The sequence below is a fragment of the Lagenorhynchus albirostris genome, chromosome 3 (genome assembly GCF_949774975.1).
Source record: "Lagenorhynchus albirostris chromosome 3, mLagAlb1.1, whole genome shotgun sequence".
In the NCBI taxonomy this organism is placed as follows: Eukaryota; Metazoa; Chordata; class Mammalia; order Artiodactyla; family Delphinidae; genus Lagenorhynchus; species Lagenorhynchus albirostris.
Window position 1 is genome coordinate 30,140,019 of NC_083097.1, and position 22,762 is coordinate 30,162,780.

Genomic DNA, 22,762 nt, shown 5'->3' on the forward strand with positions numbered 1-22,762 from the left:
GAAGACGCGAACCGAAGTGGCGGCGGCGGCGCGGCGGTGGCGGAAGTGGAGTGGGGAAGAGGGGGTGGTTGTTAGTGTTTGGCGCCGGCGGAGGGAGTCATTCCTGCAGCTGCACTTCCGGTCGGCATTTTGTTCTGAGAGGGAGAGACGAAACGAGAGAGACACACACACAGGGCTCCTTCCCCCCCCGCCCTCCCCCCCCTCCCTCCGTCGGTACCGACTCACCCGACACCACCAAGCCGCAGGGAGGGACGCCCCCGCCGACTGGAGGATTGGTTCCCGGGCCGGCGGCGATGCCCCCCCGGTAGCTCGGGCCCCCGGTCGGGTGTTTGTGAGTGTTTCTATGTGGGAGAAGGAGGAGGAGGAGGAAGAAGAAGCAGCGATTTGTCTTCTCGGCTGGTCTCCCCCCGGCTCTACATGTTCCCCGCACTGAGGAGACGGAAGAGGAGCCGTAGCCACCCCCCCTCCCGGCCCGGATTATAGTCTCTCGCCACAGCGGCCTCGGCCTCCCCTTGGATTCAGACGCCGATTCGCCCAGGTAAATTCCTGCTCTTTATTTCGGCGGCGGCGGCGGCGGCGCCAGGTCCTCAGCGTCTCTCCTCCTCGCTCCCCTCCCCGCCGTTTCCTTAGCGGCCCCAGGTCTCCTCCACGGGCGAGTCTAGAGTTCGCTCCTCTCTGGTGGCAGCCGCCCTGGGTGGCGGTGGTTTGGTACCCTCTCCCGGCCGGCTCCGGTGGCGGGGACTGGGCTCCTGCCGGGCGGCCGGGGAGGCGTAGGCCCGGCGGAGAGTGCAGGCCGCGGGCCAGCGGAATCTACTTGAGCTCGGGGATTAGGAGAGCTTCGGGCTGAGCGGAGCTACTGCTGGTCGGTGACAGGCCTTGCCCGGGAGAAGAGCCGTAGCTAGTGAGGAGGCGGAAACAATACAACTAACAGCAAATGTGCCTTGACCGTCCCCATATTTACAACTTTCCTGGTCCGGGAGTGGGGAACGTCCCAGTGAAACAAACAACCCCCCTTCTTCCCCCTGTGACCCCATGAAGGGAGGAAGTAGTTTCAGTTAGTGAGACAAATGTAAATACTCAGACACGGATCCAGTGGTAATTCTTTTCCTGTGTAAAACTTGTTTGGACGTTGGAAAGTTAATAAAGATTCATTTTCTTTTTAAAAAGAATTAAGTCGTCCACATGAATATTTCATATAGGAACCCGTAGTGTGGTAGACAACTGCATATGACCCCCACCCACGCAAAGAGCTTTTATGTTGCTGTTTGACAGTGTGTTGCACATGGACTTTTTATTCAAAGACAAGTATAAAGTACTTGACAGGTTTACCCTGCCACTTTATATTTGTGTGCGTTGTATAAGGACAGTTTTAAACGATTATACATAACACACTTAGGTACTTCCTGATCTAAACGTGTAGAAGCTTAAAAAAGATTTTTTAAATGTTCTGAGAATTGTGCTGAGATACAGGTACAACCAATTTTCTTTAGAAGGATGGAAATTAAGTTATGCTTAAAATCCCTGGGAGGTTAAAAAAAAAATGTAGAAGGTGCCATCCTTTCATGTCAGGGCAGATCTTCTTGAGGTCCCAGGATTGTCATTGGCTGTTTGTGCCCATGATGTTTGACTGTGTAATGAGAGAGGTGTCATTTTAATAGGTCAAATGTATCTGTAAATGCTGGAGAAAAAGGTCAGTTCTATCTTAAAATTCTAGTTCACAAATAAGTTAAGTGTTTAGGTCTTGCTTATGGAGGCGTTGGTAATGTAGGTTGGCATAAAGGAAAAACCAGTTTAAAAGTCCTCAGCCATACAAGTTGCACAGAAAAATAAATGTACCTGGGTTAGACTGTTTTGATACTTTGTCTCATAGTCACTGAAGGAAACCTTTCATTGCTTAAAATGAAGCAACACTGATCAAAAAAGTCCCTTGTTTTATTAGTGGGTGTTAACATTGGTTCGAATTTTTTGTGTCTCATTGAATTATTATTGTCATTGTAGAAGTAACTTTTCTGAAGGTTGTTCTTGAGTTTGGCCCTCTGCTTAAAATAAATTGTTCCACATTTCCTGCAAACGTATGGATAAATGTTAAAAAGAGTGAAGTTAATATAGCTGTCACGTACGAGGCATGTTTTTAATGCTATAAATCCGTGTAGTAGTCAGTAGCGTGTCCGTGATTTGTATTGGTCAGGGAGCAGTTTGAATTTTAAAAAGCCTGAAGCTCCTGCTGAGCCCCAATCCCGGCCTCCCTCCCTCCCACTAATCTCCCATTCCTGTCTTTGTGCTGCCTGCTCCTGTTAGACACTGTTTGCTACAGGGCCTCAGGCCTACACTGGGTGGGGGGCACGCTAATGGGGGCTGGGGAAGGGGGGGGAGAATACAGAAGGTAGGAACAGTTCACTTCTTAAGCGGAGGATTTGGGGGTGGGAGGCGGGGTAAGGGCTTCAATGTAAATGTTTAAAAGGCCCTTATATGAACCTGCGATTGTCTTTACAACTTAAAATACTGAGACCTATGTCAAGGGATGAACGTACTTCTACTAAAGGTAATGGAAAGAGGAGTTCTGCTTGCTTAGTTTTCATCAGCAGGAACAACTTATCTTTAGCGTTTTATATAGTTAAAGGGAGCTTTCTTACACAGATGTTTAAATCAGTATATTAGATATCTATTTATGTGACTGATTTTTTATTGTGACTTGGAATTAAAGTGAATTAGTTCTTATCAGACCCTATTTTCCTAATTCTACATATTTAGTAATCTGTAAGTAATATAGGTTGTGTGATAGCTTTCGTTCAGATACCATAAATATTTCTTTAAATTACATTGAAAATATTTTTTGTTTAGTCCAAACCGATTAAATAGATTATTTTTAAAGGAGACATTGTGAAACTTGAGTAAAACCTAAACTTGAACTTTACATTTTTGATAACTTAGTTGGAAGGAATAATTTGTGTTTCCCTAGAGATTAGGAATAGTCTGCTCTACCTCCCCTGTATTGGTCGGGATAGTCACCAGTGGCTAATCTTGTATTTCCATTTTTTTTTTTTAATTCAGCGAAAGGAAACAACTATAAGTGTTCCAGAAATCTTATAATGCTGGTTATATTATAGGATAAATATTTCATAATATACTTAGAAGAAATTTCAACAGTATGGTTTATTGTTTCTTTTGAGTCTGCAGAGTTACCAGTAACTTATAATAATTACTTGAAAAGAAAGTAGTTTTAAAGTATATCATGAAAGTCTAGTAAATCAAATTAAAGTTGAATAGTAAATAATTACTCTAGTGTTTTGAGATGAGTATATTGGATGCTTCCTTTTGAAAGCCATTCAACAAATTTGTTTACTAAAGTTATTCGAAAGCCTTTTGAACCTGTGCTGTGGATCATTATTAATACCGTCCACCTTTAAGAAGAAAAGAGTTATCTTCGAAGAAAGACTATTTCAGATTCTCTTTGGGGATGAAAAGTGAAAGTTTTCAGTATGGTAGTAAGCCTAGTTTTGGTTTTCTGCATAATGATCATTATTAAATTTCAAAAATATGAGCAAAGCTGTACCAATTCAAACATGAAGTTTTCTTTATTTGGAGCCAGGCTACCCAACTCAAACATGTATTTTCTAAGGCTTCCTAAACTAATTTCATATTTAATTTTTTGGTACCAATTCATCATCAGACTGCTATAGAAACATTTGCACCCATCTGTGTTATATTTTGACATACTCTTCTATGGTATTTTTACTCTCCCAAAATAAGGTGTAAAAATTAATAATAAAGAGTAAATAAAAACTAAAGAGTTTGTGTTTTACACAGTTTCATTTAACTTTCCGCACTCTGTTGCTTATTAGGAAAAGCATAATTTGTAAGTAATTCTGAAATTTTTTAAATAATGTAAGATTTCAGTTTTATATAAAGTGACTGGGAAGACTGAGGTAAATAAAAATTCTTTTCATAGAAATGTAACTTCATTTCCGTTTATCACATTTATTTGCCATAAAACGAATAGGAAATTACTGACTAGGAACTTTATAGAAGCCTGGTAATTAAGTGTTTAGTTGACATCTTTAATATCCTGAGCATACTAAGTTGGCTTTGGTGGTAATGTATGGTCTTATGTAGCTTTTACAAATCATTTAAAAATATACTTTTTGAACAAAGTTTCTTTCTATTTTTAGCAGATGTCAATAATTATTCTCTGTATTTTTAAGTCAGTCCTTTTTCAGGGTGACCTGAGTTCATTCATAAATATTCTCATTTCCCTGCAAGGTAAATGACCAGCGTGATTTCCATTTTTTGATGAAAAACTCAGAGGCCACATGATTTGTAGAGATTCATGTAGTGACTCAGTGGGAGATTAGGTATTCTCTGACTCTTAGTAGTTTCTTATTAGATTATGTTGCTGTAAGAAACCTGTGAGCTTTGGTCATGAAGCTAGGTATTGCTCAGTGCTGACACTGATACCATTTGTGATTTTTTTCAATTATCTGAGTCCAAGGTGCTTTTCTCATCTCCATAGAGAGATATGATACTTGTCTTTTGGTTGTATTTTCCTGGTATGAAAATAGTACTTTTACATTAGAAATCTTGACCTTGTGTGTATATATTTGGTGTTCAGGTGATTAAGTTTATTTACATATGTCCCTCTTCAGGAGTGTAAGTGAATTAACTGTATGTGTAGTAAATAATGACTCCTTAAAGTTTTATTCTTATTCTGTTTTTTAACTACTAGAGTGGGATTTTAGTGTTTCTAATTGATTTAAATGCGATTTTAAACACCAAGTCTGCAGTCAGTTTTAATGAATTGAGTTTTGTCAGATTGCATTATGTTTTAAGGCAGGTTTCTTTCTATTCCCAAAGTGATATTACTAGGAGAGATCATTTCTTGATACAGCATTGCCAGCTAGGTAAGATTTTGAGGGGTTATTATTTGCCAGGAATTGTGTTAACGTGTGTATGCCCCCCCAATATTACCTCATTTAATTCTTCTAACAGGCTCCTGAAATAGAAACAATTATCATCCACAATTTACAGATGAAGAAACTGAGGCTGAAAATGTCAGAAAACTGTCTATTGTCTTATTAGTATGATCAGTCTGATTTATATTTGTTCTTAAGGACTTAGGATTCCACATTTCTGGTTTTAGTAAATTCTTAATTATTATCCTTTAGTTGCTCAGTTGAATCAATACTTAAAAGTCATGTAGTCAAGGAAATTATGTACTTTAGGCAAAGAACTAAAATAGAATCTAGACTATATATGCTATATATATTAATAATAATTTCAATAATTTTGAAGTCAGCACATCTTTACTGTCTTACATTGTAATTTTGAGTTTGTTAATCTGAATTTTTTACTTCGTTTAAGTTTTTTATATTGAGTTGAAACTGTCAGAGCATCTTTTTAGAAAGGGAAAATTGAGCTTTAGAGTGATTTTATTCATAGAAATGTATATGACCAATTTGTATTGTAGTAGATGAATCTATAAATTAGTATGACTGGTACTTTTTAAAAATTCCAGTATTTATATAGCCAAAGAATGTGGATTGTTTTGAAGTTCTCAGCTTGGGAAGTTGTGCACTTATTCCAGAGCTGTTGCCATTACATACACTCTTATGGGGATTCTTTTAGTGAATACCTTTATAAACCTTGAGCTAGTATTTTTTTCTCATTCTTAATGGCATACGTTTATCTTCAGGGGTGAATTTGAATTTTAGAGACAGTAAAAAAGTAATTTAGAACTTAGGAAAGCTAAGATTTAAGATCTTTTTTGTGTCAGGCATTGTGTTGAGTGCCTTACATTTGTAATATGTAATATTATTGAGTGATTCCCATGTGCCAGAAACTGTGCCAGGAGCTTTATATGGATTTTCTCAATTCTTCAAGGTATAGTATGAGTTTGGTTATATTTATTACTCTAAGATATTTGAGAAAACAGATATAGAATGATTAAGTGACTAAGGTCATACAGCTAACAAGTGGAAGAAAGTGGAGAAAGGACTCTGGAGTTGATGCTTCACCCACCACCCTTAACCACTACACTGTTTATCGTGATTACCTCCCAACTATCCAATGAGGTTAGTGATAATGTTCTTGTTTTACAGACAAGGAAGTTGAAGCTCATCATGTTTAATAACCTGTCCAAGGTGGCAATTCTAGCAGGTGTTAGAGATAGGATCCCAACTCAAATATGTCTAATTCTAAAACTTCTATTCTTTCCATTCTGCCACTCTGTCTCTTCAAGATTTATAATACTTTTGTTTGTTTTTTTTTTTGATAAAAAGAGTAGGCTTGATTATAAAGTAGTGAGACTTGTTTTTCTTGTGTGGCTTATAAAGCTATCCTATGGCTTAAAAAGAGGAATTCTAAAGTTTTTTGGTCAGTTATAGCTGATACATTATCTGATTACAGTCTTTTAAAATACACCTTGTTAACTTTACACTATACAAAATGTTCCTATGTACAGATGTGCATTTAAATAGAATATTGATGTTAAATATAATGCATGCTGTATTTTTTGAAAGTGTGGAAAAGCCACTTTATTTTCATAATATTGTGATTCTTGAATTATTTTTTATAAAAACATTAAGCATTAAAAAATATTCTCAAGAATACACTAAATTTTTAACATAATTAATGTAGGTAAATTTTTTTGCCATCTTACGTTTGTGTAACATTTAACATGATATAGCAAAACTCTTAAAAATTTTCTTTTGTATGTATTTGCCTTTTGGCAGAAAGGAAAAACTTTAACAGGATGGAAAAACATGGAATTAGCAACATTGATTAATTTATTTATTTAAATAATTTTGTATACTTTTACCTCTCCTGAGAAATTCAGAAGCTGTGACATAATTTTGAAATACTGGATTCCTTTTCGTTAGAATGAACACATTTGGGTCACTTATACTCTCAATTCTTTAGTCTTGTGCCAATAAAATGCATGTGTACTTCATAAGTACTGTTTTTTAAAAATAGTCATTGATTCTAGATACCTTAAAAACTAACAGTGCTTGAAACACTAATGAATTATTAAAATTCAAACTATAGTTTACTGTAAAAATATTAATATTTATGATGGTATATTTAATTTCTTTATTTACAAACAAACAAGTCCTTGAAATTAGTCCTAGTAAGGAAATAGGAGCTTTTTCAACACTCAGTTTTCTCAACACTGCTACTTGGCAACCTGTTTGGGATTTTATTTTATTTGTTGTTTTGCTTGGTTTTTTCCTATATTTGCTATGTTTTATTTTATTTGGTTTTTTTTTTAATTGAAGTATAGTTGATTTACAATATTGTATTAGTTTTAGGTGTACACCATATTGATTCAGTATTTTTGCAGATTATATTCCATTATAGGTTATTATAAGATAATGGGTATAATTCCCTGTGCTATCCTGTATATCCTTGTTGCTTATCTATTTTAACCCTTTCAGGATTTTAAAATCTGCTTTTAGTTCTCTTTGTCTGATAGGATTGCCAGTTTCTACGTAAAGAAATTGATGATCTGAGTATAGGCTATACATAATTTAGTTTTTCTTTGGTAATGACCAAATTGAAATTTTACATGGGTATATATTGGCCCTAACTCCCATTAAAAAAAAGTACTGTTCTTAAAAAATTGTTGCACATAACATAATCTTTTTCCCAGGGTTCTGCCTATGTCTCAGAAAACTCTTAAGGTTGAAAGTTGAAATGTAATGGCCTAAAAGCTACTGCTATCATTTTTTTCCCTTTGAGAAAAGAATTAAGAATCCAGTATTCATGCTGTAACCTACTCCAGGTTATCCTGAAAGACATATATGCAGTATGCTTTTTATTTAACTCTACTAATATTCTGTTTCCCTTTTCTTATGTATCTCTTTCTCTCTCTGTCAGTGTGCAATCTTTATCTCCCCCCCTAAGCAAATTTTTACACAGCTTGGTGAATATAGGTGATATTTTTAATGTTAATGAAACCTAGAGCAGTTTAAAAGGCCTCAGATTCTGAGATCTTCATAAGTTCAAAATATTGCTGGTGAAAAAGCATTGACACTAACTGTGAAAATATATACTAGGGTAGCATTCTTACTTTGTTCTGGAGGTGTGTTACTTCTCAAAACGTCAGCTCAAGGACCAGAAATTTTTTTTTAAGGAGAAAGAGAAGGCATGGCCTTTTTTGTTTAAGTTTCCCTGGCCATTTAATTTCATAGCATTTGTCAGTTTATTGCTTATACCTCTTGATAAAATAATTTGTTCCTATGTTTTTCAGACATACTAAACCACCAGCTCTATGAGAGCAAGGAGACATTTTCATGTTTATGTCTGTAACACCATCGCAGTGCTTGTCCTGTGCTATAGGTATTCACTACATTTTTGTTGAACTGATTAATTAGAATTAAACTATATGATAGTATTTACATATATCCCAATCAGTACATACATCACATAACTTATGTATTAAAAGAATCAGAGAAAAACTTAAAACAGTTATTTTTTTAGCTGTTAAGATTGTAAAGCATAGGAAGGAGCTTTTGTTTTGCTCCCTTGGGCAGTAGAATTGAGAGTAAGATACTGGGATTTATTGTAAGAGGGAAAGTATCTAAATACTTTGTTTTAAGCTTAAGATTGGTTTATTGTAGTTTTTGTTTTCTTTGCTAATTTAAGTATTATATATAATAACAATTTAGATAATTAGAAATACATTACAGCACATTAAAAATGCTGTTTAAATATAATAGTGATATGGTGACTGAATTTTTTTTAAGTAAGACTTATTGAGGTATAATTTACACTATAAAATTCACTATTGCCGTTGTACAGTTTGATGAATTTTGACAAACATTATCTTGCAACTGCTGCCTTAATCAAGACATATAATATTTCCATCACCCCCCAAAGTTCCCTTATATCCTTTTGTAATCAGTTTCCTACCCCTAGTCTAGCCCCTGGCAGCCAGATCTAATTTCTGTCCCTGTAGTTGTGTATTTTCTAGAATGTCACGTAAATGGAATCATACTTATATAGGCTTCTGGGTCTGGTTTCTTTCACTTAGCATAAGGCTTTTGAGATCCATCCATGTTGTTGCCTGTATTAGTAGTTTGTTGGTATCTGAATTTTGAAATTGAATTTGATATACTCTTTAACTTTGGTACTACCCTGTCAAAAAATACTTTGAATAGTTTTAGATATTTGTCTCAGATTTTGCAGCTGCTTTATTATTGGACATAATTTTACTTGCCCATGTTTACCCCTCAACTCCAAAAATCTTGTAATTTACATTACTGTTGAGTGGCATGCATTTATACTAGTCAATTCTGTTAGGTTAGCTGCTCTACCAAGTAGGTAAAATAGACATTGCCCTCTTTTTCATCATAATTAAAATAGGTAGCATCGTGTATTTTGAACATACAGCACATAGAAACTGGAACAATGGTGCAGTGATAACTTATCCAGAAATTGAGTTTACACTTTAGTATAAAACTGCTGTTTATACTAAAAATAGAGCATAGGTTATAGTGAAGAACAGTCGTCACTTCTCCTCTAATCCTTAAAGTTAGAGAAGTAGTGCTATTTCCTGAAAGTTGGGGCAGATAATGATGAAAAAGAGTTATTTTGTTTGACCACCTATTTTGTTCCCCCTCCCTCCTCCCTTTTTGAAACCGCTTTCTCTCTTGGGTGCAAGGATATCAGTCTCATTTGTAGACTCTTTGCTAGCTCTTCCATCTCTGCGCACTCCTTAAATATTGGTATTCCCAAGGTGGTTCTTCAACCTTCATTCTGTTCTCTCTTCCTATTGATTTAATCTATTCATTTGACTTATTTTACATGCTGATGACTCACATATCTCTCTCCAGAATATAATTTTCTTCTGAGACAGATCCAGCTGTCTTACCAGGCACCTCCTGATGTCCCATAAATACTATAAATTCAAAAGTAGTGTAGAAGTCTGAACTCATGTGTCAGTTCTTCCCTAACCTTATCCCCTCCCACTCAAAAAGAAAAAGTATTCTTAGAACTATGTGAAGTAGGTTAATGTTCCCATCATTAACTCAAGTTGCCTAAACTAGAAACTTGGTGATAATGCTTGACCCTTCTTCTTTAGTGTATCTCCAAACAAGTTGTTTACCCAGTTCACCTATTCATAGCACGTCCCTGAATATCACTTGAATCCATCCCTCCTTTACAGTTTGATTCTGAGAGTGGGCGTGTACGTGCAGCTTGTTGGATGGAATAATTTATAGCATTTTAGGAAAGATTTAGAGGTAATTGTGAAAGATGTATTTAGTGTTAGGATACTTTTTGCTCATATGCTTGGGCTCTGATATTTAAAATTACGGTGTAACTTTCAGTACCTTTCATGTTTTATAGCTTAAATGTCAATGTTTTCTGTACCCATTTCCATATCTAAAATCCAGAACTTCTTACGTTAGAACCCAGTGTATCAAGTAGAACAGTTTGAACTCAGTCTTCTTTCCATACCTTACTTTTAGAGCACTACATTTCATGGATGTGTACGTTCATTTAAATGCTGCATGTTTATGTGTTCAGGGGCAGAGTCTGAATTGAGAAGAAAATGAGAATGTAGGAGCAAAGGAAGGCTTTTAATTGACTTTCCTGTACTGTGGAAGCAAGTTTACTTGTATAACATTTTCATTTTTATTGCAGGTAACAAAACTAAAGAAGCAAATGCAGTGGGGATATGATACTGTTCAGTTGCTAGGCATGCAAACATTTTTAATGGCAAGAGTCACATATACTGTAGCTGTATTACATGTTTGTGAGTTAGGAGGTTGTTGCTCATGGTTTTGTATAACCTTGCAATGTTTCTTCCTTAGAATAAGAAGTTATCTCCTTATTCCCCAGTTTGAACAGAAGGGTATGCTTAGAGTCACTGATTTAAATAACCCTAAGTATCTCTTGTGAAGGGCATCTTAAAATGTGATGCTACCTTGAAAAATGAAGTAAACATTTTCTTCACTGTATCTAGAATTTATAACTAAAGAAATAATAGGTGCTGTATTTTGTTCTAGTGCTAATTGCCATGTTTTTGAGAAAATGGGATCAATCCAAAGGCTGTTTACAAAGACTGACCAAGAACCTTGCCTAGTTATTGAGTTGTGGTGGCTTGCACATAGTAAGCATTCAACGAACAATTGTTGAATACATGAATTTGAATTATATTTTAGTTTTGAGATATAGGACTGATTGGAGTGACAGCAGATAGGTGGGGCTTGCTAAATATTAAGCAAATTTGATAGAGGAAAGAGAACACTGAGCCCGTAAAAGGTAGGACAGCCTTTAAAGCAAAGAATTGTGTAATTTAACTACTTGTATTTGGATAATTAGGTTTGTTTAGCTGGATAAGAGGAAGATCTATGTACAGAAGTGTTTTTGAATTCTTTCTATTCTTTTATTCCCACTCCAGTTTTGCTTCTGATTTCAAGTATTAGCTCTGGACTTCCATCTTCAGTGGTAAGGGACGATGTAATAGGCTCAGGGATAAAATGACCTGCATAATCCAGATATGCATATTAGGACATGGGAGGTGTTGGTGGGAAAGGGAGAGAGATATTATAGTACTTCAGTCGTTTCCAATTATTCATGGTTTTTAGCTTATGTCAAAGTGCCATTGTCCTCAGTATTGAGATGAGGGGGCCTAAACACTAGAATTTAAAACGACTTAGAGATTACAACATGCTTGTTACTATGCTACCTCGATCTTGAGCCATGTTGCCACCTATGCTAATTATCATATGGTTTTAGTGATTCTGTTTTCAACTAGACGACAGCCACCAAAATTTTAATGTTCTTTATAAAAATTTCATACTTCAGCCATTCTCCATTCCCTTAGTTTTCTTGGGAACCAAAACTACTTATAGTTTGCTGGTATGATAGGTAAGGCTAAATTGTGGGATTTAGAGCTTAAAAAATTTTAAGAATCTCAAAGCGAAAGCTTTTCCCTCTCTTTTTTCCTTTAATTATAGAAGCAGTATGGAAAAAAACTACATGCTATTTGGAAAATAGGAAAAAAAATATAATCTCATATTTTATGTTTTTCCCTACTATGTTTTTAATAAAAATATTTGTAGAATATAATTATGGTTAAATATGTATTTACGGTATAAATATATGTACCTAGTCCTGTTTTCTCTTAAGGTTTTATCATAAAGATATTCCTAATCTTTTATATAGCGTTCATAAATATTTAAAATGTTACCCAACATTCTGTCAGTGGATGAACCGTAATTTTCTTAGTATTCTACTTTGGACATTTTACTTGCTGTCACTTCTTTCTGTACGAAAATGAGGCAGTGGAACATCTTTATATGTACAGTTTTTTTCCCCCCTTGGGGACTTTATTCATTTAGAGTAGAATTCCGTTAGTGGTAGTTAGGCCAAAAGGTTTGAACCTTTCTGTGGCGCCTAATATGTATTTCCAAAAATAGTTTTACCCTTCCATAATCTTTATTTTCATTCACGTCTTAATTCATTCAGTGAATTCATTTCTTTCATATGATGCACCTTTCCTATTAAGATTATTGTTAGGTCATTTAAATGCTCATCTCCTCCACTGTTGTGGCTGTGGTCTCTTTTCAATATATTTTTGAACTTCATAATAAAAATAATGGGTTTTTCAAACTGGATATATCATTTGGAGGTATTATATAGTGAAATTAGCATAGAATCTTGTCTGAACTAGCTACTAGCCAAGTGACATTTAGACCGGTCATTAAGCCCATTTCTTCAGCTGTAAACTGAAGGAGTTCTCAGCTTTTAGGATTTTTGTGGACTAATAAAAACACAAAGCAAAGGGGGAAAAAAGGAATTTAGATAAATGAAAGAAGAGAGTAGGTAGGTCCTAGAGATACAGTTATAGTTAAGGGATCATCAGTCTTTTATCTGCAGAAAAGTAGTAGGTAGATTTTAGATTGGAACGTATGAAAAAGAAAAATCAGTTTTTTGGTAGGTCCTATTACTTAGACTTAATTTTTGAGATATGAAACATCTAGTGTGATGTGGACTTGGCTTTGATCTCATATTCATTCTTTTGTTCATCAAACATCAAGTGTTTCCTCTATCTCAGGAACTATAAGGCATTACAAGTGGTGAAATAAAATATTTCACTCTTGCCTTCAAGGATCTTACAGTCTAATAATAGATAAAGATTTTGTTACAATATCAAGATTAACAAAGAGGATACAGTAGGAACACTGAGGGGGATCACCTAATTTAGGCTAGAGATGATGTATAAAGTAAGTTTAGAAGGCCATTAATTAGACTTGGGAGTCTGGGGCAACAGTTTGATTTTGGAAACTGCAGATGCTATGATTATTGGAGCATAGGGCTGGAAAAGGAGCGTGCCAAAAAGATTCGAAGCTACAGAGAGGGGCAGGGTCCAGATTATGAAGGAATGTATATGCCTTTAAGAATTCTGCATTGGCTTCTGAGTTGAGGATTGATTCTCAAGTTCCTTGTTTCTGGGCCTTGAAGTATGAAAGTTCCATTCACTAAAGATCAGGAATATAAGAGGAGAAGTTTATAAGAGTTGGAAGATGGGGTTGTAGAGGAAGGGAAGGAGATGATATTACAGTTTTAGGCATGTCAGTGGGACATTCAGGTTTGTGGTAGATATGAGAGTCTCAATACTTCAGAGCTGAGAAGACATTAGGCTTTTCTTTGGCAAAGTCATAATTATGAATTAGTCTATTAGAGAATTATTTTTATGAGGACATTTCTAAATCTATGTAGACTTTTAAAAAGGATATGTAAAATTTAAGTTTAAAACCATGTTGATATCCTAGAATTTCTTTTATTACCTTAACTGAGACTATCCAAGGCAATATTCAATTTATTATTATAGTTCTCGTATAGATATACAAATTAGAATTAGCATATAGCTTTTATTTATTTATTTAATTTATTTTTTAACATCTTTATTGGAGTATAATTGCTTTACAATGGTGTGTTAGTTTCTGCTTTATAACAAAGTGAATCAGCTATACATATACATATATCCCCATATCTCTTCCCTCTTGCGTCTCCCTCCCTCCCACCCCTCTAGGTGGTCACAAAGCACCAAGCTGATCTCCCTGTGCTATGCGCCTGCATCCGACTAGCTATCAGTTTTACATTTGGTAGTGTATACATGTCCATGCCACTCTCTCACTTCATCCCAGCTTACCCTTCCCCCTCCCCATGCCCTTAAGTCCATTGTCTAGTAGGTCTGCATCTTTATTCCCATCCTGCCCCAAGGTTCTTCATGACCTTTTTTTTTTTTTTTAGATTCCATATATGTGTGTTAGCATACGGTATTTGTTTTTCTCTTTCTGACTTACTAGCATATAGCTTTTTTTTTTTTTTTTTTTTGTGGTACGCGGGCCTGTCTCTGTTGTGGCCTCTCCCGTTGCGGAGCACAGGCTCCAGACGCGCAGGCTCAGCAGCCATGGCTCACAGCCCCAGCCGCTCCGTGGCATGTGGGATCTTCCCAGACCAGGGCATGAACCCGTGTCCCCTGCATCAGCAGGCGGACTCTCAACCACTGCGTCACCAGGGAAGCGCACTAGCATATAGCTTTTGAAGCCAACATAAAATGAATAACTTTTGGCTGGTTAGTAGGAATACAGTCTACCAAACACTGTATCACTTTTCACATTTTGGATGGAATGGATATTAAAAAATTTAGTGACTTGGTCAAATTGTTGTAGATACTAATAGTCATTTGAAAATTTCTTTCAAGGCTGACCTAGAAGATCTCTCCAAACAGTCTTAAATCAGGGTTAAAAGTAGTATTTAAAAAAAAAATCTTACTTGGTTTAAATTACCAGAAGATAATAATACCATTTCTTCTTATGGCTTTGTTTTCCAGTGTACTGACTATTACTATGAACTTAGGATAACAAAATGAATGTTCTTGTATGACTATTTTCTATTGTATAAGGCTGTTCTTAGGGCCTTCCTGGTGTATTTGTCTATCCAACATAATCTGAAGACTGCTTCTTTAGTTGGTTTTATACTAAATGCATACATATTATGAGATCTTTAGTGAGAACTATGTTGCTTTGCTCATGAGGGGATTGTCTTTACAGATATAATTTAAGGCCTGCTTTTAGAATAATTAAATAAAAAATGAAAAGCAGTAGCTTTTCAAAAGTATTATATGCAGGAATAATTATGAAGGAATCAAACTGATTTGTCAAAAATAATTTACCAGGTCAATATCAAAATGAAAATGAGTGCTTTCCTAGTATTTAAGTACATTTAAGTAAATGTACTTCTTGTTTTTTTTTGGATTAGAGAGTTGGCGTGTCAGAATCACCTAGGGAACTTTTTCAAATTATAACCCTTTTATGGAGATGTAAGGTAAATTTTATAAGTTTCTCTATTAGCTAGTTCCTTAGTAATCATTCCACAAGAATTAATTGAATAACTATTGTGCTCTCAGCAATGAATTCTAGGCATTTGATGCTAGGAATTTTTTTCAGCCTCCCTCTCAAAGTTTACATGGCTGCCTAAGAGATGCCTCTATTTTATTTATTTTTTCTATTTCTATTTTATTTTTTCTATTCTATAAAAATATCATCTGCGAGGCATAAAGGAGCAAAGAACCATGGTGAGCAGAGTTATTAATGCCTTAAAATTAAAAATAGAGGTAGAATGGAGTGGAGTTTCTGGATACGAGAGAGATTCTAGTAGAATCAAGGAAAGAAGAGTAGCAGATACTACAAATGAATTTGGCAAAAGAATTAGTGAGAAAAATTGAAGTTAACTCAAATACAGGGCTTCCCTGGTGACGCAGTGGTTGGGAGTCCGCCTGCCGATGCAGGGGACATGGGTTCGTGCCCCGGTCCGGGAGGATCCCACATTCTGCGGAGCAGCTGGGCCCGTGAGCCATGGCCGCTGAGCCTGCGCGTCCGGAGCCTGTGCTCCGCAACGGGAGAGGCCACGGCAGTGAGAGGCCCGCGTAATGCAAAAAAAACCCTCAAATACAAGTTAGCAACAGTACTTAGAATAAAATAAAAAATGATGAACTGACTGATCTCTTCGTAAGGGTGGCTTATGTTTAGAAAGTTTACTTAAAAGTCAAAGTGCCTTATTTTATATATGTTGGATATACACTTTTACAAAGTGATGTGTAAAATGCTTGGAACCGTGCTGTGCCCTTACAATAAGTCCTCAGCAAATATTTATTCTTCCCAAACCCGTGTCCCCCGCATCGGCAGGCGGACTCTCAACCACTGCGCCACCAGGGAAGCCCATATTTATTCTTTTTATTTGTTGACAGCTACCTTTCTAATTGGTGATTTGATGAAAAACATACTTGTCAAGTATATTTTTAAATAAAAGTCTGCTAGTTTGTGACATAATAAATTATTATTAGGAAGGTATTGGATAAGAAACAGAAAGTTATCAAATCAACTCAAGTTCATCTGGTATTGAAATGTGATAAGTACTCCTTCACAACACAACTTGGCTATATACCCCAAATCAAGTGAAGTATCCCAAATAATAACTCTACTTATACAAGGAACTTCATTTAACTCATTCCGTTATCTAAAGTTAATTATGCCTCTAAAGGTATTGTACTATACTGCTGTGTATGGCAATATACATATATATACAAATATATCCACTATATTTTGTTAGCTCATTTTGTATTTTCCAGCTTCACACCTTTTAGTCAAAACATTTACCTCCTTTTCTCTCCATCTATCCAAATCCTACCTTCTTTCTATCAAGATCTTAGGGGTTTTGGGTAGTAATGGAGGTAGGTAGCATATTAGAGTCACCTGGGGTTTTTGTGGTTTTTTTTTTTTTTCCCCCAAGCTTACATTTTCTCTCTTTGCTCTTGCCCCAATTCATGTGATCTCTTCCTTTTCTAATACATACCTGAGTGTAGGAGTTAGTAATGTAAGTTATATGCTGACTCATCACATTTTCATATTGTATATCAAGCTATGGCTTATTTTGTTTCATTTTCACGTTATTTATATTATCAATCAGATTATAAACTCTTTGAGGGCAGGATCTGCCTGTGGTACCTTATAAAGTGTCTTGCCTGGAGCAGGCTTTTAGCAAGCGTTCGCTGATTAAGTGGCTCATCTGAACTAGTTTGAAAAGGTTTGGAAACTATTTCACATTCTTAAAAACCATAAAATTCACTCTTTTAAAGTGTACAGTGGTAAAAATTCAGTGGTTTTTAGTATATTCACAAAGTTGTACAACCATCATCACTGTCTAGTTCCAGAACATTTTCAATCCCCTGAAAAGAAACCCCATACCCATTAGCAGTCACACTCCATTCTTCCCACAGCCCGCGGCAACCACTATCTACCTTCTGTTGCTATGGATTTCCTTATTCATATAAGTGAAATCATACAATGTGGCTTTTTTGTACCTGGCTGCTTTCACTTGGTCATCCATGTTGTAGCATGCATGAGTAGTTAACTGCTTTTTATGGCCAAATAATATTCTATTGTGTGGGTATACCACATTTTACTTAACCTTTTGTCAGTTGATGGACATTCGGGTTGTTTTCACCTTTTGGCTATTATGAATAAAGCCTCTTCTGTGTTTTCAGTTCCCCTGAGCAGATACATAGGAATGGAATTTCTTGGTCATATGCTAACTGTATGTTTAACTCTTTGAGGAACTGCTAGACTGTTTTCCAAAGAAGCTACAGGGTTTTTACATTTCCATTAACACTGAGGTTTACACTTTCTCAGCATCATCTCTAATACTTGCTATTGTCTGTTTGAGTATAGCCATCCTAGTGGGTGTGCAGTGGTATCTCACTGTGGCTATGATTTTATTTTGGGCATCTTTTCATGTGCTTATTGGTCATTTATCTCTGGAGAAATGTTTATTCTAATCGTTTGCCCATTTTTAAGTTGGATTATCTATCTTTTTATTCTTAAATTATTAAAATTTTAACATATTCCGGATATGTGTCCCTTATCAGATGTATGATTTGCAAATATTTTCTCCGATTCTGTGGATTATCTTTTCACTTTACTTTCTTGATAGTATCCTTTGAAGTGCAAAAGCTTTTCATTTTGTTGATGTCTGATTTATCTGTTTTATTCCTTTGGTTGCTTGTGCTTTTGATACCATGTTTAAGAAACCATTGCCTAATCCAAGATCATGAAGATTTACACCTATATTTAGTTTGAGCTCTTTAAGTCTGATCCATTTTGAGTTAATTTTTTGCATATGGTATGAGGTAGGGATCCAACTTCATTCTTCTACATGTGACTATCCAGTTGTGCCATTACAATATGTTGAAAAGACTGTTCTTTTCCCATTGAATGGTCTTGGCACCCTTGCCAAAAATTAATGTAAATATAAGAGTTTATTTCTGGACTCTCAATTTAATCCATCAATCTGTGTGTCTCGCCTTTTGCCAATATCATGCTATTTTGATTACTGTAGCTTTGTAGTAAGGTTTGAAAATGAGAAGTATGAGTCCTCCAACTTTGTTCTTCTTCCAGATTGTTTTAGTATTGTGGACAGTGTACAAGTGTTGCACTTCTTTTGTTAAATGTGTTCCTAAGCATTTTATTCTTTTTGATGATACTGTAAATGGTATTATTTTCTTAACTTCATTTTTCAGATTGTTCATTGCTAGTGTATGGAAGTACAATTGATTTTTATATATTGATCTTGTATCTTGCAACCTTGCTGAACTCCTTTATTAGCTCTAACTTATACTCCTTTCTCTAGGGACAATTTACGTTTGTTCAGTATGGTTCATTCTGTTCTCCGTTCTTCCAGACACTACATGCCAACAGTAGTTACAAGACAGAATTTTTCCTGTTGTCCAATTCTGCTGCTTTGTGGGCTGGAAAAAAACCAGACAAACTTGTACATATATGGAAAGTAAGATTAGATAGCTCAGAAGAAAAATTATGGTCACATTATGTCAAAATTTTCATTTAGTGCTATCTGGCTATAGCATAAGATTAAAAATTGAGGAATTGTGATCTAGAACTTAAAGCAGTGTGCTTTACCTGTAGTAAGGGCTATCTCAAATGTTTGTTGCGGGAATAAATAAGTGCTTATGATAACGATGTGTATATATGGATGCAGAATAAATTCTGTTGGTTAGTAATTTCTAAAGTCTTTGTCTTCCACTCGTCAGTAAGTGATTTTCATTAGTGCATCTGGAGAGCTTGAACCATACGGGATGTGGGGTGGGGGGATAAAAAGAATGACTAGGCAAAGAGGGTAAGAGTATTAGGGAAGAGGAAAAGAAGGTAAGAGAGAAGAGAGGCAAGGAGGCAAGATTAATAAGTTGACTTTTGTTAATACAAGCAATATAATTATATAAAAAATATATCTGCTGATTAGAAACAAAAGAAGAGAAACAGTGATAGTGCATTATTATTCCTCAAATTCAAACTTCTGTTTTCTTTTTAAATTTATTTATTTATTTATTTTGCGGTACGTGGGCCTCTCACTGTTATGGCCTCTCCTGTTGCGGAGCACAGGCTCTGGACATGCAGGCTCAGCGGCCATGGCTCACGGGCCCAGCTGCTCCGCGGCATGTGGGATTTTCCTGGACCAGGGCACGAACCCATGTCCCCTGCATCCGCAGGCAGACTCTCAACCACTGCGCCACCAGGGAAGCCCCAAACTTCTGTTTTTTTAACCTGAGTCAGAAGTCAACCTGAAGTGGCAAGTACGTATATAAAAAGATGTTCATCATCAGTGGCAATTAGAGAAATGAAGAGGTATACTCTAGTTAGCTTATGATGTGTTCTGTTGATCAACAAGGATTAATCAAATGCAAAAGTACCTTAAAATTGTTCTTATTAGATAAATTTTAGCTTCCATTAACATTAATACTGTTCTTATCACTAACCTTTAAGTGTTGTAATACATATAAAAATGGGTAGGGTAGTTCTTCCTGCTCTCCCTCCCCCTCTTTAAACAAACATTTATCAAAAAATTTCTATATATTACTCATTGTCATATTTAACACTCTTAGAAAAAACCTTCTGGAGTAGATATTATTTGCATTTCCAGGTAAGGAAATTGAAGCTTAGGAAGTCAAGGTTATACAGCCTACACAGGAGGAAAGAGAATTTGAACACAAGTTTTTCTGATTCTAAAGCCTAGTTTTGAAATCTTAACTACTATACAAGTACTGCTTCTCCAGTTCCTTTGAGGAGCCTACACTGAGGTTGATAATGTTATACATAATACTCCTTGGATCCTTAAACTATAAATAACTATTAAGTAAGATTTAAAGTAGAATTTTAAAGTTGGATTTTAATTTTACTTCAGAAAAATCTCAGGTCTTTGCTTTTGGAAATCAAATATAGTGTTTGCCCATTCTTTTAATGTTGCTGTATCACTCAGTTTTTGTGGTTTCAAAAATTTCTTTAGTGTCCTCACTTTGGAAAGTTGGCTCTTAAAACTCACGGAGTCAGGCTTTGAGTCCAGAAGCTAATAGACTCAGTAAAAGAGGAAGTCCTGGGAGAGTTCCTTGAATAATTTTAGGATGATAAGTTTAGCTTAAAGAGATGATGGGTCAAAGTTAAGAGTAAAAGAATTCTGAGTTTTCTCTGTTTTGAAAACTTCTGTTTTATCTTAGATCTTAACCAGAGTAAAAAAAAAATAAGTGTAATGTGGTTACCTTATAAGTACTTAAAAATTAATATGTATTATATTTCTTTTTGATTGAGCCTCTGTGGAAGTTTTATATCATTTGCTTTTTTGTTATACCTTTCTTGCGGAATTCCACATTCAGTGCACATCTTTGTTTTGAGTTTGGTTTTGTTGAGCTTTGAACAATAGGACTTTGTAGAATGAAATTTAGTTTAAAGAAATCATCCAAAACTTTGGATGGTGTTGTGCCCTTTTAAAAATGACTTTTTAAATAGGTTTAAAATAACTGATAATCCTTCCAAAGGATTGCTTTCTAAATCTTGGGTCAGAGACATGTTTGGCTCCTGATTTTGTGAACTTTTTCAATTTTAATCCTCAGTTTGTTTATTTTTTTCCTTTCCTCTTTTTCCATCAATTACTGCAGGTCTCTTATGCTGTTCAGAACATCCCTTCCAATGTATATCAGTTTCTTATTTTTAATTCTTAGTTTTTTAGATTTTAGGCCCATAGTGAATTTATTAAGGTTTTCTGTCTGTTATTCAATATTACTTCTTTTAAAAAAAAATTTTTTTTTTTTTTTTTTTTGCGGTACGCGGGCCTCTCACCGTTGTGGCCTCTTCCGTTGCGGAGCACAGGTTCCGGACGTGTAGGCTCAGCGGCCATGGCGCACAGGCCCAGCCTCTCCGCGGCATGTGGGATCTTCCCGGACCGGGGCATGAACCCGTGTCCGCTGCATCAGCAGGCAGACTCTCAACCACTGCGCCACCAGGGAAGCCCTAAAAAAATTTTTTTTTTATTGGAGTATAGTTGCTTTACAGTGTTTCAATATTTTTTTCTTTAAGGAAATCTTTTTTTTTTTTAAATAAATTTATTTATTTAGGCTATGTTGGGTCTTCGTTGCTGCGCACAGGCTTTCTCTAGTTGCGGCGAGCAGGGGCTACTCTTGGTTGCGGTGAGCAGGGGCTACTCTTGGTTGTGGTGCATGGGCTTCTCATGGCAGTGGCTTCTCTTTTTGCACAGCACGGGCTTTAGGCACGCGGGCTTCAGTAGTTGTGGTGCATGGGCTTAGTTGCTCCGCGGCATGTGGGATCTTCCCAGACCAGAGCTCAAACCCGTGTCCCCTGCATTAGCAGGTAGATTCTTAACCACTGCACCACCAGGGAAGTCCAGTATTACTTCTTAAGTACACTTATACACAGAGTTGAAAGTCCTGCTACTAATAGAATCAATCCCAGATTGTATCATCAGAGACTATGTCTGTGGATAGATTAAGTGTTATTTTTAGTACTCTTTTGGGGGGACATTGTGACAGACTAGGGGTACTTAGTGCCTTGGTTGATGACATTATTGCTTCCTATACTTTGTAGAACCTAGAAGGAGTGAAACAGAAAAGTGTCCTTTTCAGTTCCTTAATGATTTAGAAAACAGAAGAATTCTTTACTAAAACCTTTAATTGCCTTATTCTTAGCAATGAGGATAATAACAGTAAAAGCAATAATGGCTAATATTTATTGAGCTCGCTGTTTTGAATATTTTACTTGCATTATTTAATTCTCACTACAATCCTTTGAAGTATACATATAATATTATCCCCAGTTTACATATTAGGAAACTGATGCTTACAAAGAATGTGACTTGCCCAAAGGATAAGAGAGGGAAGGAAATCTCATGAGCAATTCGGAGTTGGCATAATTAAAATGAAAATATGCTCTCCTAAGTTGAATTAGACTCTAAGTTCCCTGAGGTCGAGAACTTAATATCATGTTTATTGCTTTGTTTGTATTACCTAACGGGATTTGAGTTTTGCACAAGTGCCAGGTGTATGGTATATACTTAGTTTTTTAAAATGAATAAATGAGGTTGTGAGAGGATGGTTCATTAGCCTTAGCCATGAGTCTTCTGGATGGAATCCATACGAATCTCATTTGCATTGCATACTTGTTCTTTTTCTTTAGACTACCATTTTCCCTGTATCTGGCAGTGTACCTGGCACGTTTCTGTTCATTTTTCAAGTTCCAACTAATTCCATCTTTTCTGTTACCCCTTCTTGTCTCTTTTAGGCAAGATTTGTTGTTCCATTCTTTATCTGCCCATTTTTTTCCCTTTAGCCTTTATTATAATACCTATTATATCATATTGTAATTATCTTCTTCCCCTATCCTGGGAATCCGTATAG

General features: G+C 36.0%; 1 protein-coding gene across 1 annotated transcript in view; it reads left to right on the forward strand.

The window, feature by feature from the left end:
* The first annotated feature begins 232 nt into the window (after positions 1-232).
* The window catches only part of NIPBL (NIPBL cohesin loading factor), a 192,209-nt gene continuing 169,679 nt past the window's right edge, over positions 233-22,762 (forward strand). Inside the window, exon 1 of the mRNA XM_060146966.1 lies at positions 233-538. The gene's annotated coding sequence lies outside the window, so the exon portion shown is untranslated. The remainder of the gene's footprint in view (positions 539-22,762) is intronic.